At 37.8% G+C, this 10648-nt stretch overlaps 1 non-coding gene across 1 annotated transcript; it reads left to right on the top strand.

Moving 5' to 3' along the window:
• Positions 1 to 4918: 4918 nt before the first annotated feature.
• Positions 4919 to 4991, top strand: TRNAK-UUU (transfer RNA lysine (anticodon UUU)). Its single transcript has one exon. It is a non-coding gene; the product is annotated as a tRNA-Lys (tRNA).
• Positions 4992 to 10648: the final 5657 nt, after the last annotated feature.

The raw sequence follows: 10648 nt of genomic DNA, 5'->3' as shown, positions 1-10648 counted from the left end.
CATGAGACCTAGTGGGAGGTGGTCAATTTATCCTCACCATCAAGGCAACCAAGAAATCCTGCAGTAGTCAGGGGATGCTGGGTTTAGCCAAAAGATCTGATAGGGACTCGGATTTCAAATTAATTTCCATTTGGTAAGCAATTATTTGATGCCTCCTGTCTCCAGTAATAGGGACCGTGTCTCTGAAATATTAGGAAAGCAAAGAGTTAATAAGGGCAAACTATTAGGTTTTTGAAGTATAGTAATGTGCTATGATTTTAGAGTCATTAAAAATATAAAATACTGTGGAAAAAAAGTATAAGAAAATGAACTTATTGAGTTTTTTTTATGTTACTATGCAGTCTTTGGAACAGGGCATTCAAAGTCTAAAATGTCTTTTGAATCATAAAAGAAAACGCAAAATTTATAATTATTTTAATATTAAGAATTTATATTCTAGTTCTTTGAAAGGTAAGGTATGTGGGAATAGACACATTCATTGAACTTTAAGGTCATGGTAAGTGAGTAATGGAACCTTACATAAATAATTTATAGCCGTATAGGTAAGAAAAGAAAAAGGCATAGAAATATTGATGTGTTTGGGGTATTTGAAACCACCTCTCCTGCCTTTTATTTTTAGATGAGAAAACTCAAGTCTTTAGAATCTTAAGTGATTTGACCAAGGTCACATTAGAATTCAGATTTCCTCGGTCTTTAGTCTTTGGAACTACTTCTCTAATTGGCAATTTCTGATAATTCGGCCAGGTAGTTCTCAAATTAATATTTTCTTTTCTATGAAAAAATATTCAAGTACAGTATGGGCTTTTATAATATCAATTTGCATTACATGATCATCTATTTGTAATGCAATCTTAATTAGGAACCTGCCCCATTCTCAAAGAGGAAACTGTTAAGCTGCTCACGGTACTCCTGCTTTATTTGAACAGCTCTGCTTCATTTGTCATGTCAGAGATGCTAGGAATGGTAAAAAGTTCTGGCTATCGGTGGTGCTAGAATTAGTTGAGAAAGTCCAATACCTTTAATATAATAAAATACTGGATTTTCTCAGTAGTGTTTACATTTTATAAACATACATCTATGGCTATAAGAAAGCACTTTCATTGTTGAAATTCCTTGCTCAACAATGTTATGAATCTGAAACTCCTGTTTTTTCCATTGACTTTTTCTTTCTTTCTTTCTTTCTTTCTTTTTGAGCATGCAAGATTTCTTAGGAGTGTAACTCTCATTATAGCAGAATGGACAAGGGAGAGGGTGAGGGCTGTTAATTTGATCTTGAACAGTGATTTCAAGCATTCAATTATGCACAAGATCCATTTATTAAAATAGGTTACAGCAAGCCCTTTGCTAGTCATTTCAGTCATTGTTTGTATCATTATATAAATATGAAAATAACTGAATAGTTTTAAAATTTTATAGTCCATTGAATATTTCTCAAACCCCAAACATTTCTTCGCTTTTTACTGCATCATCCCCCATATATGTACACTCTGAATTAGTAAAATTTGACTTTTTATTCTGATGCCCTTTATGCCTGCTCCAAGTCATAGAGCTTATGGCATGTCTAGAGTCTTTGGAGGAGACAAAATTTGAGCTGACCCAAGAGCGCAGGTAGGATTTGAAGAGTGAGAAGAGGATATTCAGGCCCTAGGAATGTTGTGTGAAGAAGAGCACATATCACTGAATGGACTGGTTTGCCTAGAGCTTTCTTGACATGCAAGGGAGAGAGATGAGGCTAGAAAAATAGGTTGGGACTGGATTGAAGGGATTTTCTGCCCAGAATGAGGAATTTGCACTATATGCTATAGCATTAAACATTGAAAGTTTTTAAGTAAGAGAATAATTCTGTTAAATCAATGTATAAAAAGATAGATCTTCTGGTAGTATAGGGCATAAATTGTAGGAGAGAAGTAACTGGCAGCGAGAAGACTACTACTGTGATGGAGAAGACCTAAATTAAGATGGTGGCTGTTGAAATGGGATAAATATTCCAAAAGAAGAACCAAAAGGAGTTGGTGGCTAACTGCTCCCTTGGCCTTGCTTCCACATCCTTCCCACATCTAGTGATCCAAACAAAAGACTGTAGTTTTCAACCTGGATAATGAAGAATAAGAATAGTAGTAACCACCAACTTTCCCATGGTGCTTACTATGTGCCCAGAACTTGTCTAAGTGCTTCACATGTAACAATTCATTTAATCTTCATAACAACCCCATGAAATAAATATTATTATTTTCACTGCACAGATGGGAAACTTGAAGCAAAGAGAGCTTGGATGATGTATTCAGTCACACAATGAGTGACAGCCAGGACAGGAACACAAGCAACTGGGCCCCAGAGTCTAATACCTATCCTGATGATCTCATTAATAAGTACTAGTTTGTGGGTTATAGCTGGCCGTGTTAAATCTAGACACACTGAAGGTGAAATAATGGTGAATATCCAAATGGGAATACCTAGCAGGTGCTTGGAGGTGGGAATCTAGAATTCAGAGAATAGTCAGTATTGAATGCTATGTGTACTTCACTCAACTAACTTGAATATTCAAAACACTCCATTACTGAATTTGAGATTAGAATTTAACCTGCTGACTTTCCACTGTCCAGGGGAGGGGATGCAGCTGGATGTGGGATCAAGACAAAGATTTCAGCCTCATTGGAAATAATGCTGACAGACTTCCTCACCAGAGCTCTAAGGAGTGATGTTCTGCTTATCTTCTATTCTCTCATGTTTTCTAACGATTTGATATTTGATCATGTATTATATTCATTTCTATTTGTTTCTAGGAAATCAAGTGACATAATATTTTCATGCTCATTTTAAAAGTTCCAACCTGTTTTGGGCTTCTGAAATTCTCAGCATTACAACATGCCATGAAATATCATTGAGTTCAGATATCTAGACACTCATTAGAAAATCAAAGAGCTTTATAGCATTGTGGCTATTAAATGACAGGCTTTGGAAGACACCTGGGTTTGGATCTTAGTTCTGCCACTTACAAGTTTTCCAACCTTGGACAAGTTACTTTCTGTCTCTGATAACACCCATCCAATGGGAAGATTCCGTGGTTTAGGGGAAATGACATATGCAAGTCGTTTGTTAACACTTCCTATGGAAGAGGTCAGTAAATTTTAGCTGCTATTGTTATCTGATCTCTGTGTACAAATTTTGTAAACATCTAAACAATGAAAATTACCCCAAAAATGAATTTCCCTAAAGATATAAAACCACTTCAAAAGGAGGTGTGCTTAACACTCCAGTACTTAGTCTAACCACAACTCTGGAGAAGGAAAAATAATACCATCACAAACAATTCATAACATCCAAAGCAAATAAAAGGAATACTCCCACTAGCTGTTAATACATAGATAGTGTGTTAACTTAGGTAATCATGGAATCCACTGCTTTAGATTTAATCTGTTGTTACATGCCCAGAGACATCTGCCAGAAACTTTTTACTGGCATTTTAAATAGTTTTCCTTTAGTTGGGTGGGCGGTACCTCAAAACCCAACACGCAAACACTGGATCCAACAGAATTCCGTCTCAAAATTTAGAAAGATACATGCATACATACATACACTGTGAGAAAAAAATAGAGATATTTAGAGTATCAATATTTATAGTAACAGATGCTGCGTTTTTGCAGAGCCAAGTTTTAAAAAGTTCTACCCTGGCGCAAAAAGTTTCCTATGCAGAGATTTTGTTAAGTCATTGTAAAGGTCAAACTGTTTGGTCACATCTATTGTGATAATTCTATTCATAAAACAGTAAGGGATTAGAATTAACAATTTTTTTTTTGCACAGACATTAATCTGTTGAAATTTACATAAGTATCTTATTTAATATGCACAAAAACAGTATGAGGTAAGTGATGGTATCTTCTATTCACAAGGAGGAAATTGAAACTCAGAAAAAAATAAGAAATATTTAAGGTCACAAAGTTTTTAAGTAATGGACTAGGAACCCAAACTCAAGTCTTTTTCATGTGAAAGTCCCAATTTTTCACACTGCATTATCTTGTGAAAATCATTGGTCAAGCTTCTCACTTTTGGAAATAGCTATTGAATAGTTTACTGGAAGCAAGGGCTCTTGATTATGAGGAAGTGATTTAAATATGATTTAAAGTGATTTTGAAAAGTGATTATTTTTAGGTACTTAGAAGTCATAAATGGAAGACTTGATGGTACAAGATTATATGGCAGGTGGTTCAGAGTATGTTCTACTGCCTTTGGAAACTTAAAGTTCAAGAAGGCTTTGAGTTCTGGTTTTAGAAAAAGAGCACTATTTTTAGGCTGACTAATAAAATTTAGCTGAAATTAAAATTTTTAATATTGCAATCCCCAGCATGACTCATGAATAAAGTGAAATATCTTTACTCATATATGTCATGTATTATTCAATATAAGCACCTGCTTATATGGTTTAATGAAGATTAAAAATTTTGTAAATACCTTAACAAGAATTTTGCTAGTTATAAAATGATCATAGGAATGAATTAGAAAGAAACATCCTAAAAGTAATCTAACTGGTCTACATGGCTCTGGTTGCCCTCAATAAAAAATATTACAGGCCTTTACATGCGTATGTCCACACATATGCAAACGTGCACAGCTTTGTTTTATTCCTTATATTGTTTTATTACATTATTTAATAATATTATGATGCTTAAGATTACTATGAGATTTTTTCTTAACATGTTATAAATTTTGTCTATTTTTTTTATCATATCTTAGCTAGTATTCAATCTAGAAATATAACGCTTGGAAGCAGCACCCCTGTTGTTTTAAATTAGATATTCATTGCTACATTGAGGATATATATTTCAGGGATTCTTACCCTTTTTTCATGCCGTGGGTCCCTCTCCAGAATAATGTTTTTAAATACATAAAACACATATATTGTTAAAAATCGATTGGGAGTTCCCTGGCGGTCCAGTGGTTAGGACTCGGCGCTTTTACTGCCGTGGACCCGGGTTCAATCCTCGGTCAGGGAGCTAAGATCCCACAAGCCGCATGGAGCGGCCAAAAAATTAAAATCAATTATTTTGAAATACATTTATCAAAATACTTTTTAACTTGTGATGGAATACATGTGCTTTTTATTAATGCTTTAAATTATAAGATCCAGCAACAGGTCAAATAGATACTGTAATTTTGAATTAGTGATAACTATAAATAGTTTTATGAGATATCTGCAACAACTATAATGTGATAGGAAAAGATCTGTGTTTTCTATTGGTGCCAAGTCAAGGGAACAGCTAATAACAATTTGTTGCCTATATTCATAATGAAAAGAAATGCTAAATTTCAGTTGAATGTTAGTGAAAATAAAAATATATTTTTTTCCAACCAAATTTATTCTACACATGCACCCCACATTAAGAAAGCTTGTGGCTTCCCTGGTGGCGCAGTGGTTGAGAGTCTGCCTGCCAATGCAGGGGACACGGGTTCAAGCCCTGGTCTGGGAAGATCCCACATGCCACGGAGCAACTGGGCCCGTGAGCCACAACTACTGAGTCTGCGCGTCTGGAGCCTGTGCTCCGCAACAAGAGAGGCCGCGATAGTGAGAGGCCCGCGCACCGCGATGAAGAGTGGCCCCCGCTCGCCGCAACTAGAGAAAGCCCTAGCACAGAAACGAAGACCCAACACAGCCAAAAATAAATAAATTAATAAAAATAAAAAAAAAGAAAAAGTAATGAATTTAAAAAAAAAAAAAAGAAAAAAGAAAGCTTGTAACTAATCTGGTTTCTAAAGGTTTGTATCAGCAATTATTATTTACTCTTATTTCATGCTTCGGGGCTTTTATAATAATCCTTGTAGTATTTAAAGTAGATTAAGCTGCTAAAACTGAGCTAATACACATTTTGGGGCATAACACAAAGGAAGTCTTATTTCTCAGTCCTATAACACTAAGACAGGTGGCTCTCCTCCATAAGGTAATTCAGGGACACAGATTCCTTCCATCTGTGGCTGCGTTAGCTCCTAAGGCCTTGCCATTGCCTAAATCATGCTGATGGAAGGGGAAGAAATTGTGAAGGACGCCTGCCAGCTTCTTAAACAGCTTTGGCCCAGAGGTGGCACACATTGCCACCACCCACATTCCTTTGGCAAGAACAAGTCACATAGTCCCATCTGGGCACCATTTCCTAGTAACAGCACTATACAGTGGAATAGAAAACACAAAATTGGGTGGATGGTTAGCTGAATCTACCACAATCATGTTTTTTCTTAGAGCTTTTATGTGATATGTTTTGGGGACAGTTTTCTTATTATTACATCATTCTTCACATTCCTGAGGTGAATCCTACTTGGTTTTGGTAGGTGGATGTGTTTCTAAGTTGTTGAGCAGGGTGAGAGGAAAAGCAAACCAACCAACCAACAAACCAATAGCTCTTGCTTTGTGAAAGGAAGGACCTAAGCTACAAACCTAGGAGTCATCTTTGAAGCGTCCTTCTCTTTTCCTCTTTCACTAGTAACTAGGGATCTACTAGTTAGTGCTTCCAAATTATTTTACATCCTAAATACCACTTAAATCACGACTGCCCCTGCCACTGCCTCACTTCAGATCCTCATCAATTCTCCGCTGGACTACTTCTGCAATAGCCTCCTGACTGAACGTTCTCTCCCAAGGCCATTTTCTTTCCCAATATTCTCAAACTTTTAAGACTTCACACCACTATGAGTGAAAAAATTGAGCACACACCTCAATACCCGTACATTGATTTATTTATAAGGTGTCTACTTATTCTTTCCCCTTTATGGATGTCATAAAATGGCATGATGAGGAAAGATTACAACAAATATAAAGAGAAGTTCTAAAATGATCTTCCCCATGCAATGGATTATTTGGTACACAGGAATAATCACGTATCAGTCTGGGTCTGTCAGGATAAGAGACGCTACAACAATTACAGGACTAAGGGGTTTAACATGAGAATTTCGACTTACCTGAAGGAGGGAGAAGCTAGGAAGTGAAGGTCGGCCTGCAAGGGTGGGTAGTCAGGGGATTAGAGGAAGAGTCACCGCTTCAACTTGAAGCAGAAAAGCTGGAGTTTGCAGAAGTCTGAAAAGCAACAGTCCAACAAAAGTGGACTGGGACATGGGAGCTCCTGCAAAGGTCCCAGGAAACTCTGTGGGACCATCCCCATGACCGCTGCAGCTGCCGAGTATAATGGCTTGTGCTTCACCTTTGCCCGTTAAATCTCCACAAGTTTCTCTCATCAGAAACTAATGAATAACTACTGAGAAGGCAGTTAAAGGGAAATCCATTTCACAGCCTTCGAAGAGACTAGACGTTTGGTGCCAGTTGCCAACAACCAAGCCAACTTGGAGACTAATACTCTAGTCTGGATTCAGAATGATTTTTCTAAAATGCACCTGATTTTGTCTTACTCAAAATCCTCCTATAGCTTCCTTTTGCCTCCAGCTTGTAATCAGTTTAGCCTTGCAAACTTTTATTTGCATACTTACATAGGAGCATAAACAGATAAAATATAATTCTTTTTTTTTTTTTTTTAAAGGATTTTCTTATTTATTTATTTATTTATTTATTTATTTTTGGCTGTGTTGGGTCTTCGGTTCGTGCGAGGGCTTTCTCCAGTTGCGGCAAGCGGGGGCCACTCTTCATCGCGGTGCGGTGACCGCTCTTCATCGCGGTGCGCGGGCCTCTCTCTATCGCGGCCCCTCCCGTCGCGGGGCACAGGCTCCAGACGCGCAGGCTCAGCAATTGTGGCTCACGGGCCCAGCCGCTCCGCGGCATGTGGGATCTTCCCAGACCAGGGCTCGAACCCGTGTCCCCTGCATCAGCAGGCAGATTCTCAACCACTGCGCCACCAGGGAAGCCCAAAATATAATTCTTATATTAAGCCTTGGTTGAGCAGTGGGAGAGTGTTGAAGCCTCTTCTATCCCCTCATAATCCTGCACAGAGCCCCCTTAGCAGAGGAACTTCAGAGCTCCATAGACCCTGTTTAGAAACCACCACCCTAAATGGTGGCATCCATTCCATCCTCCAGAAATATAATAAACTTGTATTGTTTTAAGCCACCAGGTTTGTGGTAATTTGTTACAACAACAATAGGAAAACAACACACCTCCCTCCCAACAAAAAAAAAATGTTTAATAAAAGAAAAAACTTTAAACTTTTTCTGGTAAAGAAATATGTCAACAAAATAAATCAACACGGCATGTATGAACCAGCAGTAGTCAGTTTAGGGACTGTCTGAAATCCCCATTTATTAAAAAGAAAGAAAAATAATTCAGACACATATACTTTATGAAGCACTCACTTTCATCTTCCAGGTCTCAGAAGATATATTTGTTTGAGCATAATAAATTGTTACAGCATACAACTGTATTAGAGCATTACAAACATGTATTTTTTGTTGTTGTCTAGCAGTATTAAAAATGATTCCTACTAATAACCCATCCTGGCTGTAGAGACAAGTGGCTTCAGGAACTCTGAAGATAATGAAATTAAAGGGACCGTTTACAAGCATTTAGTCTACTCCCTTCATTTTAGAGATAGTTCATTGAGTCCCAGAAGTCAAGTGACACGTCCTGAGTTACACAGTTTTTAGCAGAATGGGAAGTAAAATACAACTCCCACCTGGTATTCCAGGCCGATGGCACTGGCAGATGGAGCCAGGGAGAGACAGGGAGGACACGGGACCCTGGGGAGGATCGGGTCCAGCCTAGGGGTCCTACCCAAGCATAGGACTATGGATTTAATCTAAGTTCAAGAGGAAGGCATAAATCAGATGTATATTCTTAAATGCTTAAATTTAACATAAATGTAATAATCTGAATATGTAAATTCAGTCTTGTAGAGACACAAGAGTGAAAGTAAAGAGACCAGTTGCAAGGTCGTTGCAGGAATTGAGGAAAGAGATGACGGCAACTTGGACAAGGGTGATAGCCAAGGTGCTAAAGAAAGATGGAGGAATTCAGGCTCTTCTTTGGAGTCATAATCAGTAGAACTTGCTGATAGGTTGATGTGTGGCTAAAGAAAGGAGAGGAATCAAAGGTTATTCCAGATTTTGGTTTAATGGTACCATAAGCTGAAATGGGAAAATTCAAAGTGGAACAAAGCAGGAGTTCTATCATGTCCTCTTAAGTTCAATGAATCAATTAAAAATCAATAAGGTTTTTTTTCCTGATTCAGTCCTTAAGTATCCACTTATGTGTAAAATATTGTGCTAGGGACGACACGGGTTTGAACTGCACTGGTCCACTTATGTGCGGATTTTTTTCAATAGTAGATACTACAGTACTACACCACCCCCCGTTGGCTGAATCCGTGGATGGGGAAACCTGGGTACAAAGGAACCATGTATTTGCAGGGCCGACGACTATAAGTTATACTTGGATTTTCAACTTCGCCCCCCCCCCCGCCCATTGTTCAAGGGTCAAATGTATATTCCCTCTTCTTATGTAGCTTATAACTGAGGGAAGGGCTAGTTGGGGGAGGTGTTGGATAAGAGGAGTTCAAAGACATCTGGGAGGAAGGCAGGATAGGATTTTCCATGAGATGGTTACAAATAAAGTGCTATAAGAGTGTAGTGAGATTATTTCTTACTGGACTAAGAGAGGAAAGAGGTAAAACAGATGAAATATTATTTGACATGAGTCTTTTAGAAGAGAGAGATGATGTTCCAGACAGAAGAAACTGTGCTCTCCAAGACAAAGCAGTGGGGAAATTCAAAGCATGTCCAAAGACTGGAGAATAGTAATTTGGTTTTGATTGAGTGATTGATTCAGCCATTCAACAATTATTTATTGAAAACAGTATAGGCCAAGTAGCATGTTACCAGCTGAAGATTCAAAGATGTTTAAAATATAGTCCTTTCCCTCATGAGGTTTACTGCCTGATAGGTGGTGTTGAATAAATTCAATGAACACATGGGGAAGAGATATGAAAACAAATATTTATACATAATACTTTTTTTATTCATTCAGTACACATTTCTTGAGTATCTACTATGTGCATTGTTCTAGCACTTGCACATTGTTCTGGGACTTTTTTAAAATTAAATTTTAGAGGAGTGTAGTTGCTTTACAATGTTGTGTTAGTTTCTTGCCATACAGCAAAGTGAATCAGTCATACATATACGTATATCCACTCTTTTTTAGATTTCCTTCCCATTTAGGTCACCACAGATCATTGAGTAGCGTTCCCTGTGCTAGACAGTAGGTCCTCATTAGTTATCTGTTTTATACATAGTAGTGTATCTATGTCAGTCCCAATCTCCCAGTTCATCCCACCCCCCCTTCTCCCCTTGGTTGTTCTGGGACTTATATCCAAGTACAAATGGATGTGCTTATAGAAGTAGTAGGAAAGGATTTGTAGAGTCCCTATGGTTTTAATTGGGGGGGTGGTTGGGATTGTTCAGGAAAGACTTTACAAATAAGTCAACTTTACAGTAGAGTAGTTGGAATTCAGACCAAAATATTAGGCAAGGACCACACTATGGAGGGCATTAGGAAGTCACTGAGGGATTTTTGACCACTGAAGTGACAGAATTGGAATTTATTTTGGCTATTAATCTTATTAATTTGATGCAGGAAGAACTATAATAAGGAGCAACGGGGAAAGGAGAAGTTTTGAAAGACCCAGCAATTCCACTCTTAGGAAAGTAATCAAAAGAATTGGAA

The sequence above is a fragment of the Balaenoptera acutorostrata genome, chromosome 8, assembly GCF_949987535.1.
Source record: "Balaenoptera acutorostrata chromosome 8, mBalAcu1.1, whole genome shotgun sequence".
Classification (NCBI taxonomy): domain Eukaryota; kingdom Metazoa; phylum Chordata; class Mammalia; order Artiodactyla; family Balaenopteridae; genus Balaenoptera; species Balaenoptera acutorostrata.
Note: the sequence above shows the minus strand (reverse complement) of the source record. Positions and strands in the feature narration are given on the sequence as shown.